At 46.9% G+C, this 24,123-nt stretch overlaps 1 protein-coding gene and 1 pseudogene across 3 annotated transcripts in view; both read left to right on the top strand.

The window, feature by feature from the left end:
* The window catches only part of LOC103347431 (uncharacterized), a 211,894-nt gene extending 187,998 nt beyond the window's left edge, over window positions 1-23,896 (top strand). For all 3 annotated transcript variants that reach the window (XR_016225690.1, XR_016225689.1, XR_016225688.1), the window contains one exon: window positions 23,792-23,896. The gene's annotated coding sequence lies outside the window, so the exon portion shown is untranslated. The remainder of the gene's footprint in view (window positions 1-23,791) is intronic.
* LOC138846950 (small ribosomal subunit protein eS6 pseudogene) lies at window positions 1,980-2,904 on the top strand (annotated as a pseudogene).
* Window positions 23,897-24,123: the final 227 nt, after the last annotated feature.

The raw sequence follows: 24,123 nt of genomic DNA, 5'->3' as shown, positions 1-24,123 counted from the left end.
TGATTAGTAAGGCGATGAGCACCTGTGGGCGGCTGCAGGTCACCGAAGACAGGCACGTTATCAACATCAATAAGTCTCCCCACAATACGGCAATGAGAAGGCTCGGATTCGGTTTGCCTGATTGGTAGGGCTTGTAAGCACCTGCAGGCAGTTCTAGCAGAGCAGAGCATGTGCTGCAGGGCACCGAACACAGGCACGCATCAGCGCCTAAAAACCTCCTCACAACATGGCAAAGAGAGGACCTGGATTCGGTTTGCCTGATTGATAGGACTTGTAAGAACCTGTGGCAACTCTAGCAAGCAGAGCAGAGTGTGTGCCGCGGGACACCGAAGACAGGCGCGTATCAATGCCAAAAATAAAAAGAAAGGGGGATCTGTGGGGAGCAACTCGGACTAGACTATGTTACTGGAATTAAGACTTATTCTATGCATCTGCTCTCCCACAATATGGCGCTGGGAGAGGAGGAAATAGCTTCTACACAGCTGCCTCCAGTTCAACCAATAAACAGCAGGACCTGCTCCTGATTGGAGGAGAGCAGCATACTCGGCGTCGTGGGTAGCAGAGTTGGGATTGGTGGAAGAGGACTATAAAGGAGGAGAGAGACAACATGCACCAGGAACATCTATCTGAAGGAACACCTGTGCAGCCCCCGAGAGAGCCCGCCAAGGTGTGCCGCTCCCCCGCGGAAGTGGGGAAAGTGGCAGGGGGAACCGCCCTTCCACGGAGGTGGAAGGGATGGTAGCCAACCCGGGAAGAACCAGCAGCAAACCCGGGGAGGGCCGAGCAGACAAAAGAACAGCGCAGGGTCCTGTGTCGTTCCTCCACGAAGACGGGGAGCGACATAATGGTGCCGTGACTCGGATAGGAAACCTAGGCAGGGCTTAGTGTCATTCCTCCATGAAGGGGGGAGCGACAATCTATAAATACTCATAAACACACACACACACACACACACACACAGACGGCAGTGCCCCTGGAGTCACAGTGTAATAAGACCAGCCTGGAAGAGGCCTCTTCACCCCACTGAATGCTCAGTACAGCACAGCACAGCAGGCTGCCCACTGCTGGCAGGCCCTGCTGCCCTGTGCAGTGCCCACCCGCAGCACAGCAGACCCTGGGCCCTAGGACGATGCTGCCCCTGGTCCAGAAGTGACCCTTGCCCAAGATGCCCTTGCCCAAGTGCCCCTGCCTAGCAATGACCCTCACACAGATGCTCTCCTCGCCCAGATGCCTTCTCCCATGATGCCCCCGGCCCTAAGTGAACCTCACCCAGACTGCCCTTACCCATGATACCCCTGCCCCAGGATTGACCCTTGCCCTTGCCTTGGTGCCTCCACCCAGCAATGCCCCTCACCCAGATGCCCTCCTCACCCAGATGCCATCCCTGAAATTGACCTCACCTGAAGATGACCCTGGCCCAGAAGTGACCCTTGCCCGAAGATGCCCTTGCCTGGAAGCCCCTGCCAGCAATGACCCTCACCCAGATGCCCTTTCCTGAAAATGACTTCGCCTGAAGATGCCCCTGGCCCAGAAATGACCCTAACAGAGGCAGAGAGAGGTCTTCTATCTGCTGGTTCACTCCCCAGTTGGCCATAATGGCTGAAGCAGTGCTGATCCAAAGCAGGAGCCTCTTCCAGGTCTCCCACGTGGGTAAAGGGGCCCAAGGATTTGGGCCATCTTCCACTGCCTTCCCAGGCCACAGCAGAGATCCGGATCAGAAGTGGAGTGGCTAGGACTTGAACCTGCACCCTTACGGGATGCCCGCAATGCAGACTGGGGCTTTAACCTGCTGTGCCACAGTACCAGCCCCCACAACAGTATTTTTTCCTTCATACTACCTGAACTCTTAGTGTAGAGTTACCCTTAGGAGTATAAAGTAAACTAAAAATAGATTTTTGTAAAAATTAATGGAAATAGGAGAGGGAGGAGGAAGAAGGGTTGGAGCGTGGGTGGGAGGGAGGGAAGGATGGGGAATATCACTATGTTCCTAGATCTGTATATAGGAAATACATGAAACTTGTATACCTTAAATAAAATTTAGCCTCCGAAGCGGCCAGCTGCTTCAAAATGAAGCTGAATACCTCCTTCCCAGCCACTGGCTGCCAGAAACTCATCCAAGTGCACAATGAACATAAACTTCGTACTTTCTATGAGAAGTGTATGGCCACAGAAGTTGCTGCCGACACCCTGGGTGAAGAATGGAAGGGTTATGTGGTCCGGATCAGTGGTGGGAATGACAAACAAGGTTTTCCCATGAAGCAAGGTGTCTTGACCCATGGGCGGGTCCACCTTCTGCTGAATAAGGGGCATTCCTGTTACTGACCAAGGAGAACTGGAGAAAGAAAGCTCAAATCAGTTCGGGGCTGCATTGTTGATGCCAATTTGAGTGTTCTCAACTTGGTCATTGTAAAAAAAAAGAGAGAGAGAGAGAGAGATATTCCTGGATTGACAGATACCACAGTGCCTCGTCGCCTGGGTCCTAAAAGAGCCAGCAGAATTCGTAAGCTTTTCAGTTTCTCTAAAGAAGATGATGTATGCCAGTATGTTGTAAGAAAAGCCCTTAAACAGGGTAAGAAACCTAGGACCAAAGCACCCAAGATTCAGCGTCTAGTTACTCCACGTGTCCTGCGACACAGACGCCGGTGAATTGCTCTGAAGAAACAGTGTACTAAGGAGAACAAGGAGGAGGCTGCAGAATATGCTAAACTCTCAGCCAAGAGAATGGAGGAGGCCAAAGAAAAACGCCAGGAATGGATTGCCGGGAGATGTGGGCTGTCTTCTCTGAGAGCATCTACTGCTAAATCTGAGTCCAGTCAAAACTAAGGTTTAATAACAACAAATAAATAAGATTGTGTTTCAGACCTCAAAAAATAAAAATAAATACAAATTTTGTTCACCTTTTCAAAAAACCTAATCCACTCATTGTTGGGGAATGGGACAGCCTGGCCAGCTGTGCCCCTCCCGACATGTACAAGCACAAGAAGTTTAGTGCTGGGCTTTTTCCACCCTGCCCATTGCTAACCGCAAGATCCTGTTTTGACTTTAAGCATCCTGTTATTGCATGTTTCCCACATTTACTAAGTTTTGTTTCTTGCTGATTTGGTAACATGTTTTCTGCGAATCATATATAAACAGGTGGATGGTGGGAGGGGGATATATAAGAGGGTTGGAGGAGGCGAAGACAGCGGGCGTTCGTGACATGTAACCCGAGTCTGCTAAAAAATAAAGTGGAAGCTGAAAAGCCAATAAATGCGTCTGGTGTCTCCGTGGTCTTGCCGGCGTTAACCTATCCGGAAGGTGCACGCCTGCAACTGGTGCCATGACTCGGATCGCTGCGACGCGGAAAGAAGGTAAGAAAAAAAAAGTCTATAGATGGGAGTCTAGGGGAAAAAGCCTAGGAATACCTCGGTACAATTGGGAACACACAGTCCACCATGAAAATGCACCTATTGATTAGCCGCCTTTTAAAGGCAACGGGGACGCCCGTAAAGAGTGTAGCTGTGTGCAATTTTACTAGGATACTATGTAAAACTTGTCCTTGGTTTGTTGAAGAAGGAGATTTATCACAGGTTTGGTGGAGACGGGTGGGACGTGAATTGCGAAACGCTGGAGTCGAGGAGGGAGTGATCCGCTTGTGGTATCTGATAGATACTGCCTTACGGTCAGAGGATGACCAGGTCGGGGAACTCTCAGATGAAGGCTCCGAACTACTGGAGGAGCTCAGCGAAGACTCCCTTGATAGTAGCGAAAAAGGAGACAATATAGAGAAACAAAGGATGGAAGCAAGCGGAGGAGCCCGACCAAAAGCGAAACATCCGCAGACGCTGGAATTGCCTCCACTTTACCCGGAGTTGCCCTTAATGCCCTCCACTCCTCCTTATGAACTGCCCCCTCATCCTATGTGCTGTTGCTGTTTTGCCGGCAATGCTTCAAGTGAGATGAGGCCCATAGTTTTAGAGTCTGGACTGGAGAAACAGACTAGAAGGCAAATACTTGAAAACGAAAGTGCTCGTAATGACGATGAAGCCACTTTTCTTATAAATACTGGGGAATCAACTCCCCACCCACTGCGGCGCCTGAAACCAAATTGGGCAGAGTTCTTTAATCCCCATCAGATCTTTCCAGTGACTGAAGACCGCCAAGGAAATCGCGGGTGGACTCCGGTCAACTTTACAGCATTAAAAGAGCTCCAAAAGGCAGTGACTCTCTACGGGCCACATGCTAACTTCACCAAAGCTATCCTAGGAACCTTAGGCACTCAGGGCTTAGTCCCTGAAGATTGGAGAAATGTCTGCAAGGCAGTCCTTTCAGGGGGAGATTATCTCTTATGGTCAGCCGCTTATAGGGAACTAGCTCGTACTCAGGCGGTACAAAACTCAGCTGATGGACAACCTGCCTGGAATGAGGACATGTTAAATGGAGAGGGAGCATTCCATGCAGAAGCGGTGCAAGCTCGGTGTCCCCGGGAGGTATTACAACAAATAAGAGATATAGCCTTGAGGGCCTGGAAGGTAGTGCCAAAAAAAGGGGAAGTTAAACACAGTCTTACTAAGATAATACAAGGACCGACCGAGCCTTATGCAGATTTTATTAACCACCTTTATGAAGCTGTGGGCAATCTGTTTGAGTCTCCTGAAGAGGCCGCACCCTTGCTGAGACGACTGGCATATGAAAATGCTATTAAGACATGTCGCTCCGCGCTAAGGCCTTCGCAACATAAGGAGATCCCTACCTTTATGAAAATTTGCAGAGATGTCATGGATGATGTTGCCTCTGGGCTCATGCTGCTATGGCAATGGCTAAGGCCAATAGAGTGAGTGACTGCAAATGTTTCGCTTGCGGCCAGCCTGGACATGTAAAAAAGGAATGTAGACAACATAAACCCAACAAACGACAGCCGGGATTATGCCCTAAATGTGGGAAAGGTAATCATTGGGCCAGTGATTGTTATTCTAAGACTGATAGAGCAGGAAACCCCATTCCCCAAGAGTCAAAAAACGGGAGAGGGGCCCCAGCACACTGGGGCCCGAAGCAAAATTGGGTGCGCCAGCAATCAAAAAAGGGGGATCAGGAACAGTAAGCTGTTTCAAATTGTGGCCAACGGAGTCTCAAATATTAACTCCAGCTATGGGTCCTCAAATCATTGATGTAGTCCCTACTAAAAATTCTCTTCCCAATACTGGCTTCGGACTAGTGATTGGACGAGCCACCAATTTTCAGCGTGGACTCCAAATTCAGCCAACAATAGTAACTCCCCACATGCAAACCTAAAGTTATCGTTCAAGCCACCTTAGGTGCAGCTATCATAGATAATGACAGACCCCTAGCACAATTACTATGCTGGGAAAAAATTAGAGATCAGAGAGCTAAACAAGGAAGTAATTTTGCAGCACTCTCCTTATCATTGGAAAACAGACCACTTTGGCCTCTTGTCATTCAGGGAAAAACAATACAAGGCTTGTTAGATACTGGGGCTGATGTATTATAGCCGCAGACGACTGGCCTCCCTCCTGGCCAACACAAGAGTCAGAGAATACACTGGTAGGGTTGGGTACTACCCATGCTCCACCTAGGAGTGCCAGCATCCTCACTTGGACCGACAATGAAGGCCATTCTGGACAGTTCCAACCATATATCTGTAAGCTGCCAGTTACCCTTTGGGGACGAGACGTCCTACAGGAACTAAGACTTACTTTGACTAATGAAAAGGGAAAACAACAAGTATCGCAGGCTGTGTGGAACATCATGACATGAATGGGATATAAAGGTGGAGGCCTGGGAGCTAGGGAACAGGGTATTACAATGCCCATTAGTCCAAAAGGAGAAAAGGACAGGCATGGACTGGGTTTCCAGGAGGGGCCACCGCACCGCAGCCAATCCCTGTAACTTGGCTCTCCTCTAAGCCAGTGTGGATTTCGCAGTGGCCCCTTACAGAAGAAAAATTGGCTGCTGTAAAAACCTTAGTAGAGGAACAATTAGGGGCAGGACATCTTCAGCCATCTACTTCTCCTTGGAATACTCCTATCTTTGTGATTAAAAAGAAATCAGGTAAATATCGCCTACTTCATGATTTAAGAGCTATAAATAAACAAATGCAACCTATGGGGGCCACCCAACCCGGCCTCCCCATTTTAACCATGCTACCTAGAGAATGGAAACTAATAGTAGTTGATATAAAGGATTGTTTTTTCTCTATCCCCCTAGCCAAGGAAGATAGACAACGTTTTGCCTTTACAATTCCCTCTATAAATCATATAGGACCCAGTGCTCATTTTGAATGGACGGTATTGCTACAAGGAATGACTAATAGTCCCACATTATGTCAAATATATGTTACTAAGGCTATTGCACCTGTAAGAAAATTATTTCCACAAATGACAATAGTACACTACATGGGTTATAGTCTATTGGCTGCTCTTAACCAGGAAGAATTAGATAAAGCCTTCTTTGCATTAGAGCAATCCCTAAACAATTATAATCTTATCTTATCCCCTGAAAAGATTCAACGAGTTCTTGCAGCACAATATTTAGGACTACGGATTACCCCTACCACAGTAAAGCCTCTTGATTTTAATATCTCCACTCATCATGTTAAAACCTTAAGTGACTTACAATAATTGTGTGGAAAATTTTTTAAATTTAATTTAATTAAAAAAAAATTTTTTTTTGACAGGCAGAGTGGACAGTGAGAGAGAGAGACAGAGAGAAAGGTCTTCCTTTGCCGTTGGTTCACCCTCCAATGGCCGCCGCGGCTGGCGTGCTGCGGCCGGCGCACCGCGCTGATCCGATGGCAGGAGCCAGGAGCCAGGTGCTTTTCCTGGTCTCCCATGGGGTGCAGGGCCCAAGCACCTGGGCCATCCTCCACTGCACTCCCTGGCCACAGCAGAGAGCTGGCCTGGAAGAGGGGCAACCGGAACAGAATCTGGCGCCCCAACTGGGACTAGAACCTGGTGTGCTGGTGCCGCTAGGCGGAGGATTAGCCTAGTGAGCCGCGGCGCCAGCCCAAATTGTGTGGAAATTTAAACTGGATTCGGCCTTATTGTAAAATGACTACTAAAGAAATGCGCCCTTTGTTCCGACTTCTGGAAGGTGATGCATGCCTAAATTCACCCAGACAACTTACAAAGGAGGCAAAAGCAGTATTAAAATTTTTTGAACAGCACCTTAAGAGCACCGCTATGCAGTGGTGTGACCCCACTATGCCCTTAAGTATTTTGGTGTTCATACAAAGTCATTATCCCTATGCAAGAAGGACCGTTGTTGTTTATATACCCACATAACCATATACCCAGATCTATTACCTCCTATGTGGAGGCTATGGGAAATTTAGTTTTACAAGCCATCCACCAAGTTGTAGAAATTGCAGGGAGAAGACCATAGTCCTGCATTCTTCCATTAGAGTCTGTAGTCATTCAGGAGTGGGCTAAGGAAACTTGGCAATGGTCCCACATCACCATCACCCTTGACATAAGTGTAGATAACCATTATCCCCATCATCCCTTTATTAGATTTTGCGACATGGTACCCTTACACTATTTTAAAAGAGTTTATTCTAATCCCATTCCCAAAGCACCCATAGCTTTTACTGATGGAGCAAAAGGAGGTACCGGGGTGGCTATTTTACAAGGTCAGGTGCATCGTGCAGTTACTGCGTCTCCCTCACCTCAACTTGCAGAGCTAGCTATAGTGGCTAAGTTATTAAATATGGTTGAGGGTCCTCTTAATATCATTTCTGATAGCTTATATGTTGTTAATGCTGTTAAGAGGCTAGGCTCCCCTTCGCTAATATCCAAAAGTTCTACAGTGTTTCCTTATTTTGAGCTTGTTCAGCACGCTTTATTTAGGAGATCAGATCCCATTTTTATCACCCATATTAGAGCACATACCTCTCTGCCAGGTCCTCTCATCGCGGGAAACGCCCTTGCCGATCAACATTCCCGCTTCCTTTTAGCTTGCACTGCCATGGAACAGGCAACGGAATATCACAAACTTTGGCATGTTAATAGTAAGACCTTAAGTATGAGGTTTAATATCCCTATTCGTAAAGCTAAATCTATTGTCTAAAATTGTGAAAAATGTGTTATTCATCAGCCTGTTACTACGCCCACTGGAGCTAATCCCCGGGGCCTTTATCCATGTCACATTTGGCAAATGGATGTAACGCATATCCCTGCCTTTGGCAAGCTATCCTGTGTCCATGTTACGGTGGATACTTACTCAGGAGTAGTTATGGCTACCGCCGCTGCCAAAGAGTCCGCCTCCCATGTAATGCAACATATGTTACAATGTTTTGCTTCTTGGGGAATTCCTAATATAATAAAAACTGATAATGGACCTGCTTATACTTCTAAGGCTTTTGCTGAGTTTTTAGCAACTTTTCATATCTCTCATTTAACCGGCATCCCATATAACCCTACTGGACAAGCCGTTGTGGAACGCACTAATCTGTATCTGAAAAATTTTGTATTAAAACAAAAAGGGGGAATAGGGGCACTATCCTGTTCCCCTAAAGACATTCTCAACGTCGCCTTACTTACCATAAATTTTTTAAATAAAAAAGCTGATGGTCTCACCCCGGCAGAACGTCATGTAATCTTGGAACAGACCCCCAATAGTAATAAACCCCATGAACCGACAGAAGCTCAGCCACCCGTTAGAAAAATGATTATGTGGAAAGACCCACAAGATAACAATGGAAAGGCCCATACCCATTAATAAGAAGGGTATGAGGTGCTGTTTGTTTTCTCCCACAGGAAGAAAAAAATCCAATCTGGACTCCAGAAAGACGGACAAGAACAATAGAGTGGCAAGATGATCGTGATCCTACTCCTAATAATGACGCCACTGTCACCGACGATGGCCAAGCTGGATGAGTATTGGGGTCTCTTGAGAGCCCTACCTCTCCTTCTACCTGTTTCTAATTCTTCTAACCTTCTGCCAGTTGTGTATTTGCATAACTCTACCATAGGTGAAAGATTTGGAGTGCCTTACAACAGTCTTGTCAATTCTTCCCATCAGGGCCAGGTTAACTTATCCATCCACCTTTCGGGAGCACTATACTTCCATAAGCCTAAGTTTGGTGCAGATCTTTGTGGTTATAATTATACCGGCTTTCCTATGCCATGTATTAATTTGGCCACTTATTCCATGGGAGATGTTATCAACTGGAATGAGTCAGGTAGTTCTTACACAGCCAATATTACAGGGGAACTTATAGCCTTTCGATCTGAGTTGCTACCTCTTAAGTACCAGGAGTGTCACAGACCATTTGCTCCTTACCCTCATACCAATCCACTTCCTTCTTGCACTTCTCAGGCACCCCCAATTCTCCAGATGCCTGTCCACCTCTGATCGATTCCCTGTTGCTCCTTAATGTTAATTTCTTTGCACCTTCTTGATTTGCCTTTTTTTTTTTTTGACAGGCAGAGAGTGGACAGTGAGAGAGAGAGACAGAGAGAAAGGTCTTCCTTTTGCCGTTGGTTCACCCTCCAATGGCTGCCGCGGCCAGCATGCTGTGGCCGGCGCACCGCGCTGATCCAAAGGCAGGAGGCAGGTGCTTCTCCTGGTCTCCCATGGGGTGCAGGGCCCAAGCACGTGGGCCATCCTCCACTGCACTCCCTGGCCACAGCAGAGAGCTGGCCTGGAAGAGGGGCCACCGGGACAAAATCCGGCGCCCTGTCTGGGACTAGAACCCAGTGTGCCAGTGCTGCAAGGTGGAGGATTAGCCTAGTGAGCTGCAGCACTGGCTATGATTTGCCTTTTCATCACCCAATGAAACCCATGTATCATCCCCTGTTTGCCTTCAGCCTCCCTTCTTTTGGTGTCGTTGTAATGATCCTAATAATACTTGCACTACAGGAGTTATTTCCTCATGTGTTAAAGGAAAATTAAATGAAGCGGAAACATTGGTGGTTGTGCGGATTCCCATTTGGGTTCCTGTACCAGTTGCGGTGTCTGAGAAGGACTTCTCAATGGCTATTTGACACAGGAGAGACTTTGGGGTCACCGCAGTTGTCGTTGCAGTAATTGCGGTGTTATCAGCTGGTGTGGCCACTATTGGCATGGCCGTGAGCCAAACCTCCACACTGTCCACACTTGATAGCATCAGAAGATCTACCACCCAGGCACTTGATGATATACTGCTATTCAGCTGTTAACTCAATGAACGGATTTATTGCAAGATCAGGCCTGGCTGGCATACCCTGTGTTTTTCGATCTACTGCAGTTTGTGTTACCACCTACCCCTACAACCTCTTTTTTTTTCTTTTTTTTTTTTTTTGACAGGCAGAGTGGACAGTGAGAGAGAGAGACAGAGAGAAAGGTCTTCCTTTGCCGTTGGTTCACCCTCCAATGGCCACCGCGGCCGGCGCGCTGCGGCCGGCACACCGCGCTGATCCGATGGCAGGAGCCAGGAGCCAGGTGCTTTTCCTGGTCTCCCATGGGGTGCAGGGCCCAAGCACCTGGGCCATCCTCCACTGCACTCCCTGGCCACAGCAGAGGGCTGGCCTGGAAGAGGGGCAACCGGGACAGAATCCGGTGCCCCAACCGGGACTAGAACCCGGTGTGCCGGCGCCGCTAGGCGGAGGATTAGCCTAGTGAGCCGCGGTGCCGGCCCCTACAACCACTTTTAATTTGCCGCTAATCAGTCCCATCTTTTGGGTAGCATGTTAAATGGTAGTTGGAATCCAATTAAACAATGGGCCGCTATTATAGGGTTGGCTCTTGTTGTGCTTATAACAGGATCAATTATTGTTCGGATCTCGCAAGGGCTGTTCAGGCGTCAGCGTAATATGCAAATGGTGGTTAAATAAGCCATGCTAACATTCAATAACCAGTACCCCATGCAAAATGGACAGATTCAGGTGTGGCTGAATCTGCTGGACCGGTAGTCAAAGACGGGTAAGTTCTGAGAGGTCTTCAAGGCAACCTAAGACAGGGCATGAACGCTCCCTCCACACCTCATGTTCATGTGCCAATGACGGGTAAGCCCGATAGATGCTCTTGGTCACCTAAGACAGGCACAGTACCACTCCATTTTGCAAAGAAATAAGGGGGAGATGTCGGGGAATGGGACAGCCTGGCCAGCTGTGCCCCTCCTGACATGTACAAGCACAAGAAGTTTAGTGCTGGGCTTTTTCCACCCTGCCCGTTGCTAACCGCAAGATCCTGTTTTGACTTTAAGCATCCTGTTACTGCATGTTTCCCACATTTACTAAGTTTTGTTTCTTGCTGATTTGGTAACATGTTTTCTGTGAATCATATATAAACAGGTGGACGGTGGGCGGGATATATGAGGGTTGGAGGAGGCGAAGACAGCGGCGTTCGTGACATGTAACCCGAGTCTGCTAAAAAATAAAGTGGAAGCTGAAAAGCTGACAAACGCGTCTGGTGTCTCCGAGGTCTCTCTGGCATTAACCTATCCGGAAGGTGCATGCCTGCAACTCATCTTTTTAAAAAAATTTTATTTCATGTTTCAGTTCTGATATTATTTCTGTCTTCTAACTCTGGGATTTTCTTGCTTTTTGCGGTCCTTGAGGTGCATTGTTGTGTTTGTTGCATTTCCATTTCTTAGGCCATCCTCTGCTGCTTTCCCAGGTGCATCAGCAGGGAGCTGGATCAAAAGTGCAGCAGCTGGGATTTGAACTGGCGCCCATATGGGATGCCGGTGCTGCAGGCAGAGGCTTAACTTGCTACACCATGGTACTGGGCCCTCAAATCTGTTTTTCAAAGTTCATTCTGATGTGCCCTAACCTCTGCTGCTGCCTGGAGGCACTCACAGCCTGAGCCCTGAGGGGCCGTGTGGCGTCCTGGCCAGCCTCGAGCACCCTTGGTGCAGCTTTGGCTCACAGCTAGTTAAATGCCCTTGAACTTGTCTCCCATGTACACAAAAATTATCTAGGGGCTGGTGTTTGTGATGTAGCAGGTAATGCTGCTGCCTGTGATGCCAGCATCCCATATGGGCACCAGTTCAAGTCCTGGCTGCTCCACTTCCAGTCCAGCTCCTTGCTAATGCACCTGGGAAATTAGTGGAGGATGGCACAAGTGTTTGGGCCCCTGCAGCCATGTGAGATCTGGAAGAAGCTCCTGGCTCCTTGCTCTTGACTTTGGTCAGGGCCAGCTTCAGCCATGAGGCAATTTGGGTAGTGAACCAGTGGATAGAAGATCTGCCTCTCTCCCCCCCTCTCCCTATAACTCTGCCTTTCAAATAAATAAAAATAAATCTCTAAAAGATTATCAAAAATATGTTGATACTGAGATCACATACAGCATCCTAAATATATAGCCCCTTAGTCTGAGTCCATGCCACCTACAATAGCATACACAAATTCTGCTCCTGTGTGCCTTGGTCCAATACTGCTTTTCTTGTTATTGATAACATAGTCATGCCTTGTGTGCACAAACTTGCCTGTGTATAATTTTATGTAATTCCCTCTTAAGTGTTATAGGAGTAAAAGGTGGATTCCTGGGGCAGCAATAAGTCACCTCCTGGCGTCTACATCCCACATAGGATTTCCTGGGTTTTACATCTGGTCCAGTCCTGATTTCAGCTTCCTCCTGATGTGCACTGTGGGAGACAGCAAGTCTCACAAGGGCCCAAAACGCAGCCCACAGTTCTTTGCGGGCTCCAGTGTTGGAGTGTGGGTGGGCATGGATGATATGGGACTTTGCTTGTCATGGAATGGGAGCTGGAAACACAGCTGCTTAGAAGCTGACAACCAAGGCACAGAAATGAGTCTGAATCCCATTGTTTCAAGCATGTGGGGGCAAAACCCCCAAGTTACTTCTGGGAATCTGTGCCACCACTGGGAGAAGTACTAGGCTAAGACTGTTGGGGGTGTGTTTGGGAATTTGTAATTTGCCAGAGGATACAGACATGCAGGCAGTTTACAATAGACCCTTTCCGGGCCATATTCAGGAGTGGGAGAGGTTAGTGATTTCCCACAGATGAGAGTGTGAGTTTTCTACATGAGTGCAGATTTGTGTTAGCCAATATAGTATATCTTCTCCTAGACAAGCCCTTGTTCACCCCTCATACACACTGCTCTGCACAAAGGTTCCTTGCCCAAGAACTCCTCGCCACTATTCCTCCCTGTGAGAAGTAAACACTTGGTTCATTTTCAAAGTAAGAATGCTAGATTCCGTGCACCTGAGTTTTTAGGGACCCAGGAAGGTTGTGGCCAAACAGCTGAAGCAAAAGCCAGGAAGATTGTCACGCTGTTGTTACTCAGCCAATGAGGAACTGGGGGAGGGATCTGCTTGCTAGGAAATAAATAGCTTTCTGGAACCTGCTCCTGGTGTGCTGGCACAAGGCGTTGCAAGATCGGAAGTCGTGTCTTGCTCTTGTTGCACTCACTGAGTCGAGTCCATCGCTTGATCGGATGGGTGAGGCTGTTTCTCACACAGACCAAGCTTTAGGAATCATCTGTCAGCCAATGGAGGGCTGCCTGTGGTGAGTGTGTGTGTTCCCCGAGAGGCAAACATGCGTGGCCTTGCCTTCATTACGTGCCTGTGGTTTCCTGGGCTGTCCTGAGCTTCAAAGACCCCCAGGGATGAGAGAAGGCAGGGACCGCAGTTTCCTTGCTGTGGGAACTGAGGTGATGCCCGTGAAAGCATACATTTTGCCCACATGAGAGGGTTGTTTGGAGATAGCTGCACATCTCTGCTAGCTGCTTCCTGAGTTCAGGAAACTTGGCCCTGGTTGCAGTGCTGGTCATGATGGGGTGAGGGTGAGGGACTGAGCTGGAGCTCAGGGCTCCGCTTCAGGGGGCTGTGCTCAGTCTGAAGTTTTACTCTTTCTGCTGATGCCTTTTTTTAAATTAAAGATTTATTATGTATTTGAAAGAGTTACACAGAGAAGGAAAGGCAGAGAGAGGCAGAGAGAGAGAGGCAGAGAGAGAGGCAGAGACAGACAGAGAGGCAGAGACAGAGAGGGAGATGTCAGTCTTCCATCCGCTAGTTCACTCCCCAGTTGGCCATAATGGCCAGAATTGTGCTGATCTGAAGCCAGGAGTCGGGAGCTTCTTCTGAGTCTCCCATGCAGGTATAGGGGCCCAAGGACTTGGGCCAGCTTCTACTGCTTTCCCAGGCCTTAGTAGAGAGCTGGATCAGAAGTGGAGCAGCCAGGTCTTGAACTGGCACCCATATTGTATGCCGGCACTGCAGGTGGCGGCTTTACCTGCTATGCCACAGTGCTGTTCATCCTTATGACATTGTTGTGCTTTTTTTTTTTTTTTTGAAGATTTATTTATTTGAAAGTCAGAGTTTTACACACACACACACATACACACACACGGGTCTTCCATCCACAATTGGCCGCAACGGCTGGAGCTGTGCTGATCCTGAAGCCAGGAGCTTCCTCCAGGACTTGGGCCATCTTCCTCTGCTTTCCCAGGCCATAGCAGAGAGCTGGATCAGAAGTGGAGCATGTGGGGAGCAACTCGGACTGACTAAGTTACTCGAATTAAGACTTATTCTATGCATCTGCTCTCCCACAATATGGCGCTGGGAGAGGAGTAAACAGCTTCTACGCAGCTGCCTCTCACCAACTTGAGTGATGAGCTGCAGGAGCTGATCCTGCTCCTGATTGGAGGAGAGCGGCGTACTCGGCATGTGGGTAGCAGAGTTGGGATTGGTGGAAGAGGACTATAAAGGAGGAGAGAGAGAACATGCACCAGGAACACCTGAGGAACATCTGAGCAGCCCCTGAGAAAGCCGGCCGGTGGTGTGCTGCTCCCCTGCGGAAGTGGGGAAAGTGGCAGGGGGCACCGCCCTTCCATGGAGGTGGAAGGACGGCAGCCAACCCAGGAAGAACCAGCAGCAAACCCGGGAAGGGCTGAGCAGACAAAAGAACAGCGCAGGGTCCTGTGTCATTCCTCCGTGAATAGGGGGAGCGACAGAGCAGCCGGGTCTTGAACCAGTGCCCATATGGCCCTTCAGGCCAGGGCATTAAGCCGCTGCAGCACAGCGCCAGCCCTGTCTTGTCTTCTGATTCCTGGTGTTTCCAAACTCTCCATCTTCCTGTCCTCCAGTGAGCCCCTCCCCTTGCCTGTCTTTTTCACCCCTTCTCCCCTCCAGCCCTCCTCCTCCTGTCTACCTATGCATATCAACTGTTATGGCTGTGAATGCAAAGGCCTGCCTTACTCCTGGTGTTTCATTTCATGTTTGATCCTAGTATGAAAGGTGATTTTATGTAATGACTGAACGGGGCCACCAAATGCCCACACATTTGGCCAGGCATAAATTAGATGTTTCTGTGTGGGTACTTCTGGCTAGGTTTAACATCTGTAGACTTTGTCAGGGAAATCGCCCTTCCTGGTGAGGTTTGAGTGGAGCAAAAGGGCTACTCAGTCCGTGAGCAGGAGCAGACCCTCCTACCTTAGTGCCTTAGGTAATTGACTAATACTCTGATAGTGTCCTAGAATTGAATGAATGGCTCTCCTGGGTCTCCAGATGGGGACATGGACATGTTGGTCCCTGGGATCCTCCCCAAATGGCTCAGGAGTGTCAGTAGCTGTATAATGCATCTTTCTTTGCCAATACAGGCAAATGCCAGATACATAGAGGGATGAATGGATGGTTAAATAGATTCAACAGATGCATACATGGAGATTTCTGCATTCTGTTGTTTCTACTTACATTGGCATTTCTGGTTAATTTCCACAGAAATCTTGAGGATCTGAATTATGCTAAGGTGTCAGGCAGTGTGGTTTTGTAAAGATGAAAGAAACGGAAGTGTACCCTGAACGCACAAGCTTGGTGGGTAGATAAAGCAAACTCACCTAAGAAGACAAAGAACAAATCAAAGTAGAGCACAGGGAGATACTTTGTCTCACAGAACAGGAGCACAGTTGAAATGTGTGCCTGTGTAATCCACAATGGGGCCAATTGTGGTCAGAATGAAATTAACTCACCTGTTTCCGGGATTGGTAGGAGCAGTAAGACACCCTGGTTTTTCCTTAGATGAGCTGATTCCTCCACGTTGGATGTCCATCAGCCACACCTGGGTAGACCCCTGAACCGTGATGAGCCCAAGATCTCAACACGTTTCAGCCTTGCCTGAGCCTGTGGGTCTGGCCAGGCATTAGATTCCCTCCTTGCAAAATGCCCTGCACGGTGCTGAAATAGTTTGTCCAAGCTCTCTGTCTGATGGCTGAACTGCTAGTGGTGATGTACTAGTGTGTTCTCATCCCAGATTAGATCCATGGTCACAGCTTCATTGAGATACTCTTGGAATGGAGGAGCTAAATTGTTCATGCTCCCCTGGGACCTGTCTAACCAAATCTAGTTGCAAATGATACAGTAGCTTCTCTGGGGAAGGAAGATTGTTTCTTTGGTTTCTAGGAATAATCTATTGTTACACCTAGAAGAAGAGTCTTTGGGTGGAATCCAAAACTCCCCAGCCAGCTGTCTGGTGAGTGGCACACAGGGAGGTGCACAATGTACCATAGTGATTCTTTTTTATGATTTAGTTATTTGAAATAGGTAGAGACAGAGAGGTCTTCATCCGCTGTCTCACCCCAAGATGGCCACAATGGCCAGAGCTGTGCTGATCTGAAGCCAGGAACCAGGAGCTTCCTTTGTGTCAGGTTCTCCCCCTTTGGGAACTGGCCAGGTTACCACGAAGGAAGAGTCGAGGAGACTGAGGAAGGTCAAGCTAAACACACTTTATTGATACTCTAGGCGACTAGGAGGAGAGATCACTCAAGCCTACTCCTGCAGGCACTAGGCACTATGGACCAGGAGCTTCTCCCTGTGGGCACTAGGCACGAGGGACTTGGGAGAGAGACTGAGCAACCTCTGGTTTACAGTGTCTGAGGGTCCCCTTATATACAGTTTCTAGAGGCTATCCCCGCCCACATTCCCACCCCCCAGGGTCCCGTCATCATGGCAATGACAGTTTGTGGTTAGGCCCTCTAGGCCGTCCATTTTCAAATCTTACCAGCTAGGGTGGCTACTACTCTACTTTTCCTTCAAGCTGGGCGCGACTGCGGCTGCACAGTTACTTTCTTTCAAAGGGCGCTACAGTTACTTTGTTTCAAACGGTGCTACTATTACTTTCTCCATGAATGGTTCCCTAATAGTCCTCCCTTTTCTTTTCTTTAAATGCGCTCGTAGTCCTGCAAAGCCCATTGAGCCGCTGGGCCAAGAGGATGAACATTCTTGAGCATATTCCGGATTGATTTCCAGATTCGGGATCTTCCTTTTCCTCTTCTATTTCTGGCAGGCTGGGTTCCTTTTGGAGGGCTAGGTATCCCTTCACGAAATTCTGTCCAATTGAGAAGAGGTACTGTAAGATAGGCAAGCATACAAGAACCATACAAAATATTGCTCCTATTTTAAACCATTTCCAGGATGGGAGCCAAGAGGAAACTGTGTCAGTCAGAGTATTTCTTGTCTGTTCCACTGTTCTGACTTGACCTATCTTAAATGCCGCTATATGTTGAAGCTGTATTATCTGTAGAGCGCTCTCAGTAATGTTAGCCTCAAGATGAGCTGTTGCGTTTACCCACTCTAGCCAGGTAGAATGGTTGTGTTTGAACATATCAGCTAGTTGCGTTGCATTAGGAATGGATAGATTGTTCCACGGAATGGTGGTAATGTGTGGGGAGCAACTGAGACTAGACTAAGTTACTGGAATTAAGACTTATTCTATGCATCTGCTCTCCCACAATATGGCGCTGAGAGAAAGAGACCAACCTCTACGCAGCTGCCTCATCAGTTTGACAAGCTGCAGTAGCTGATCCTGCTCCTGATTGGAGGAGAGCAGTGTGCTCGGCGTGTGGGTAGTAGAGTTGGGATTGGCGGAAGAGGACTATAAAGGAGGAGAGAGACAACATGCACTGGGAACATCCGGATATCATCTGAGCAGCCCCCGAGAGAGCCGGCCAGTGGTGTGCCACTCCTCCGCGGAAGTGGGGAAAGTGGCAGGGGAGCCGCCCCTCCACAGAGGTGGAGGGGTCGGCAGCCAACCCGGGAAGGACCAGCAGCAAACCCGGGAAGGGCCGAGCAGAGAAAAGAACAGTACAGGGTTTAGTGTCATTCCTCTGCAAATGGGGGAGCGACAGTAATGCAAATTCTTCCAATCACTTCACACTTGAGTTCTCTTTCCAAAGCTAGTATAGTAATTATCTGTTCTATTTGTACCGTGCGTGCTTCGAGCATCTGGAGCCCTATAGCATGTGTCTTTTTTTTTTTTGACAGGCAGAGTGGACAGTGAGAGAGAGAGACAGAGAGAAAGGTCTTCCTTTGCCGTTGGTTCACCCTCCAATGGCCGCCACGGCCGGCACGCTGCGGCCGGCGCACCGCACTGATCCGATGGCAGGAGCCAGGAGCCAGGTGCTTTTCCTGGTCTCCCATGGGGTGCAGGGCCCAAGCACCTGGGCCATCCTCCACTGCACTCCCTGGCCACAGCAGAGAGCTGGCCTGGAATAGGGGCAACCGGGACAGAATCCGGCACCCCAACCGGGACTAGAACCTGGTGTGCCGGCGCCGCTAGGCAGAGGATTAGCCCAGTGAGCCGTGGTGCCAGCCAGCATGTGTCTTAAGCAGTGTTGACTGGTCACCTAGCTGAGCCCGCTGCTCCTGAATTACCTTCAGGAGGGACTCCAAGGAATCTCCCTGTAGTTGGGTAGTGCTTAGAGCCAGTGCTCCAGTCACAGCGCCAGCTACTGTGGCTGCTGACACTGCTATAGTGACAATAGCTGCTGTTACTCCAAAGTCTCTTTTTTTGCGCATCGGTTTTATTGGTATAATCAAATCAGACATATTTACTGGTACATATGTGAAGGGAGTTGCTTTTACCACCATATATGGAGCCAAGAATGTTATCATTCTCTCTTCCCATTCCAGGCATCTTATATAGCAACCAAGCTCCTTTTTAGAATCTAATGAGTGTGTGCATCTAACATACAATACTTCCCCTTCTGTTCTACCTGTCCAATTTCCTGGGTCTTCCCTTACTGGAATTTTTACAAAATGTTTGTGAAACATTTCATATCCTGCCTGCCAAAAACAATGTGTTGACTGATTGCTACTTGGAGGTCTACCTATAGTATATCTTTGCTCTGAGCCATTTTTACAAATAAAAGAGCAAATTATTAATATCAGGGTATGTATAGGCTGGTGGGTTTTCTACTAGGCCTAACACTTGTTCTGTTTTTTCCTTGGCAATATAATTAAGATGATTCCCACAATCTCATTAAATTACCTAATATTTTAAATTGTTTAAGCGTTTGCTCACCTTCAATTAACTTACCTTTATCTGGGTCCCATCTCCGTTTGCTGCTGCTGTTGCCATTTCTGGAGTTCTTTAGTCCTAGCTCTGGAATATGAAATCCCTAATTCTTTATGTAAAAAGCATCTTACAAACATATGAGTTCTTTTGACAGGATAATTGCAATTGATATTCCATTAGTGCCTAATTGGAAATTCCCAAGTCTTGAGGTCCTGGGGCTGGAACCATCCTAACATGTCTTTGGGGCAAGCTAATAATCCCCTTTTCAGATGTGTCGATCACTACTGTTCCTTCTCCTTTCCAAAGGATGGTAGTGGGCCCTTTCCAGTCTTTACTGTTTGGTAATCTATAAAAGCAAGAGTTTTTTATCTTTAAATTTCTGGAGTTGGAGCGTTTGCTCTAGTTCTTGCCATCTCTGATGAATATATCTTTCAGTAGGGGTATAGCCCCCTATTCCTCCCCTTTTCTTTTGATTAAGGGTGAAAAGAGCCAATTGTAGCCGTGCTTCAATGGTTTGAACTACATTGGCAAATTTATCCATTTCTTGATTTAAGGATTGATTGGCTCTCTCAACCATTCCTTGTGACTGTGGATTATAGGGTGTGCCTGTGGTATGATCAATATTTAAATATTGGAACAGTCTCATGACCCTTTCTGCTGTGAAGTTAGGCCATTATCTGTAGGGAGTGCTTGGATATGAAATAGATTCTGTAGTTCTAATATTCCCCATACTGTTTCCTGAGCAGTCTCCTTAGGAATTAGCTTAGCCCATAGAAGGCCAGTAGGTGTCTCAATGGCTACCAGAATTAGCTGGGCCTCATAGTGGGTCACATCCATTTGCCACAGTCTCACCCCTGATCTACTAATAGGAGTAGTAGTTCCTCTTTTATGTACACACTTGGGGCAGTTCTTTATTGTTTATTCTGCTACAATTTTTGGTAAGCTGAATTGTTGTCTCAGGTATGACACATCACTATGCCATTTAGCATGATCATCCGTGGCTGTCTCAATATGTTCTAGAAAAAAGATGTTTGGTGCCTTACTTATGTCATGGAGGACAGGCATTAAAAATAACTGAGCTACTGTTGTCCTGCTTTTACATATACTATTTTTTTGGGATAGGTTAACCAATCTTATCTTTAAAGGATTTTGATCTCCTGGGCTGATGAAACCTCCAACCACCCTTACTTTGGCCTCAGTCATCTCTGATGTTTCTGTTATCCACCCCCACTGTCCTGGGATTATGGTAATTTGTGTTTGAAGGTTAAGGGTCTCTATTACCTTTGGCATAAGTACCAGATCTTTTGGGGGCACTTATGGAGTATCCAATCTGTTCTGGTTCTTTTTCCTTAATGTGGCCACCTTGTACTACCAGGTTTATTTGAGTTGTATTTATTTGTGAAACTAATTTGTCAATATTTTCTTTGCCTGGGATTCCCTTATGTCCAGGCACCCATTGGATATAAATCTCTTCTTTACTTTCCATAGCTTCTAGTATGGTTCTAAGCAAGGGTTCTTCAATATTTACAGGTAGGGGTATGGCCTCAATTAATGTATATACATATTGAGAATCTGTAACTATATTCATTATTGGGGGTCCTTCTTGAAAGGCTAGTAGCATGGCTCTTTTTTCTAATTCTTGATTACTTCCCTCACTTTCCTTAACTAGTTTAACTCCATCTGATCTCCAAAAGCCATATTTTCCTTGCCCCTGTTTGCTTCCTCCATCAACATAGTAAGTAGGTCCTGGCACGGGATGAACTTGAAGACTGCTTAGTGCCCTTCTAAGCATTAAAGGCACATGGATACATCCAATCTGTGGTACCCAATGCAAGTAGGGGTCTTCCTGAATCATAACATCTAAATCCTCTTTTTTAATAGGTAACCTATATATAGGTTCTTGCCCTATTTGAATAATGCATTCTTGTCTGATTTTATGTAGACATTTTAGGGCTCTAGTTAGAGGAGATGCTGTCAATACCTTTGGAAATTCCTGTCTACCTACCCAAAGGATATCAGATCCTTGGTGCACTTTATAATTTATGGTGTTACCTCCCATCATAACTGTACAGTAAACTTCCTTGCTGGGGTACCAGTAGCTTAAAGGTTTGTGTTCTTGTAATAGCCTCCTTATAGTCCCTAACTCCTGTCTTGCTTCGGGGGTCCATTCCCTGATACTATTTAACTCTTGGTTTCCCTTCATCATAAGAGTAAAAGGTTTTGTCTTAATTCCGGGAACAGCTTGGGTCATCCAATTAAGGAGTCCTACTAACTTTTGTAGTTCATTTAGGGTGGGCTTCTCTGAAGTTCTGGCAACTCTAGTTTTTGCAATGTCTATTTATTTGGGTGCAACAAGTACCCCATCCATGAATAGGAATATTGTTCTTGTAATTTCTCATTTGGTGTCTCGAATCCCTTTTCTAAAAGCATTTTTCTGAGTTTTTCTATGGAATGATCGGACCCAATATATATATCATCCATATATTGATAAAGATCTACTTCTGGGTGTTGTTGTCTCCAGGGCTCTAGTATGTCCCTTAGTATACTTTGGTAAATCAAGGGACTTAATACAAAACCTTGTGGGAGGCAATTCCGAACATACCTATGGCCTGGACCTTGATTATTAACCTCTGGGATGGTAAAGGCAGTGCACTGCCTGAAGTCCTTATCCAGAGGGATGGTAAAATAAGCATCCCCTATATCCAAAAGAGTAACCTGGTTTCTTCTTTGTAATCCTCCAGGGTGTGGAATACCTAACTGAACTTCTCTTCCCTTGTCTACTAATTTATTAAGTTCTCTAAAATCTATTAACATTCACCACTTGCCCGATTTCTTCCTTATCACAAATATTGGGGTGTTCCAGGGATTATCTGGGTCTGCTGGAGATATCTTCCCTTCCTCTAGTAGACTTTTTGTTATTTCCTTAATTCCTTCTAATTTTTCTTTGGTTAAAGGCCATTGGGGAATCAAGGGACCTTTATTAGGATCTTTCCTTTTTATCTTTATTGGGGTAATTTGGGTAGAGAGTTGCGCCATAATTAGGGCTACCCCAAACTTCGTTAAGATATCCCTTCCAAATATATTGATGGGAATATCTGGGGATATTAGAATGGATGTCTTTGTCTTCCTTCCTTTTTTGTCTTTCAGTGTAATCTTTGATATTTTTTGTAATTTAGAGCACCCTCCCACCCCCTCTATATTTTTCCATCCTTCTGTTATCCCTTCTTTTATTCCTTTAGCCTCTTGTTTCCTTATTATAGTTAAATCAGCCCCTGTGTCTAACAGTCCTATTATATCTCCCCCCCAGGTTTACCTTTAAGGTAGGTCTTTGTTTTAATTCTACTTTGGTAGTTTTGGGTAGATCGCTGTCGCAGGGGCTTCTGTCTGTGCTTCCCCCAGGGGTGGGGCTGATGGTGGGATAGATGAGTGGATATTCTGGGAAGATGCCATCATGGTCCGGGGGGCATTGCCCCCTGCTTTCCCATTTTTTTGGCTGTCTGCATACTTTTGCAATATGTCCTGTTCTCCCACAATTATAGCATTTTAGTGGAGTTTTTCTCCACTCCTACAATTTCTTGCCATATGCCCCTTTTTTCCGCATCTGTAACAAGTTCCCTGAAAACTTCTTGACCCTTGCTGTCTATCTCCAGCCTTTAAGGCCTCTGCCAGCATGGCCATCTTATAGGAGGTGGACCCAAATTCCCTACAGGCATACATTTTTTCTTCTAACGAATCTCCTGGTCTTAAATTTCTAAGCAACTTTTTACATTCTTCATTAGCATTTTGAATGCTCATGGTGTCCTTTAAATATGTTCTCAAATCCTCTCTAGATGTTTCCATATCAATCTGAGTAAATAATCGATTAATAAACTCAGGGTAGGGTTCTTTGGGCCCTTGTGTGATGCTAACTGCTTTAGGGGCCCCACTGATAGTTCTCTGGCATTCTTGAAGCGCCTCAAGAACCCATGTTCTATAGAGGGTTCTGGCATCAGCAAATCTAGGGCCAGCTGCTTCTTCTGGTGATAATCCAATTCCCCTAATCTGATCTGATGTTAGTGGCACTAATCCAGCCACGTCGGCTGGGGGAGGAGGATGCATCTCATCCCATAGCATCGCCTTCTCTTTTATCTTATCTATGACTAGCTGTTTCTCTGCTGCAAAGCCAGGAGTTACATTCAGTAGCATATTGATGTCTACCAATGTAAAGTTCACTGAAATTACCGCAAAATAAGTGATGGTAGCCGGGTGTATGAGACCATTTTCCTGAACTTGTTTAAGCTAAGCGGCTATTAGTCCACGTCCCACAGGCTCATATTCTCATCTACCACCTCTTAACATTATCAGGTAAGCTGACTGTTCTTTTTCTTTTTCTTCCTTGCTTAACTCCCTGGGAACAACCTGAGGTTTTTCCCTACATTCTGCTATGGCATCATAGAGCTTACTGGCATCTCCTGTATTTTTTGGATTTAATTCCTTGCCACAACAAATTAACACCTTAAGGGTGTCTACTGCACATTTATAGTCTTTCCCTGTTGTGGCACCTTCTCCTTTTTGTAGAAATTCCTCCAGGAGGTTTTGTACCTCTTCCAAGGTCTGCAGATCTTGGAGGTCCCATCCTGTACAAGCTGCTGCCAGCTTACAAGCCCATGTTACATTTCCTGGTGAGTAGCACTTCACTTTCTTGCATCTTGTTGGCTGGCCTCGAAGGATCTTCACCTTCTCTATACTCACTAGCGCCTGTCTATATTCTTTTGACTGGGACGTCCCACCCATCATGGTCTCTTTCAACCACCACTACTCACCCTTTTGACGATTCCTCAAGGGCTCGTCTCCTCACCACCATCTGACTTCAGGTCCCTGTTCGGGCGCCAGCTGTCAGGATCTCCCCT

Source organism: Oryctolagus cuniculus, chromosome 19 (genome assembly GCF_051225735.1).
Source record: "Oryctolagus cuniculus isolate XC-2025 breed Fujian yellow rabbit chromosome 19, ASM5122573v1, whole genome shotgun sequence".
NCBI classification, from domain to species: domain Eukaryota; kingdom Metazoa; phylum Chordata; class Mammalia; order Lagomorpha; family Leporidae; genus Oryctolagus; species Oryctolagus cuniculus.
The sequence above is the reverse complement of the archived record's forward strand: the minus strand, read 5'-3'. Positions and strand labels throughout refer to the sequence as shown.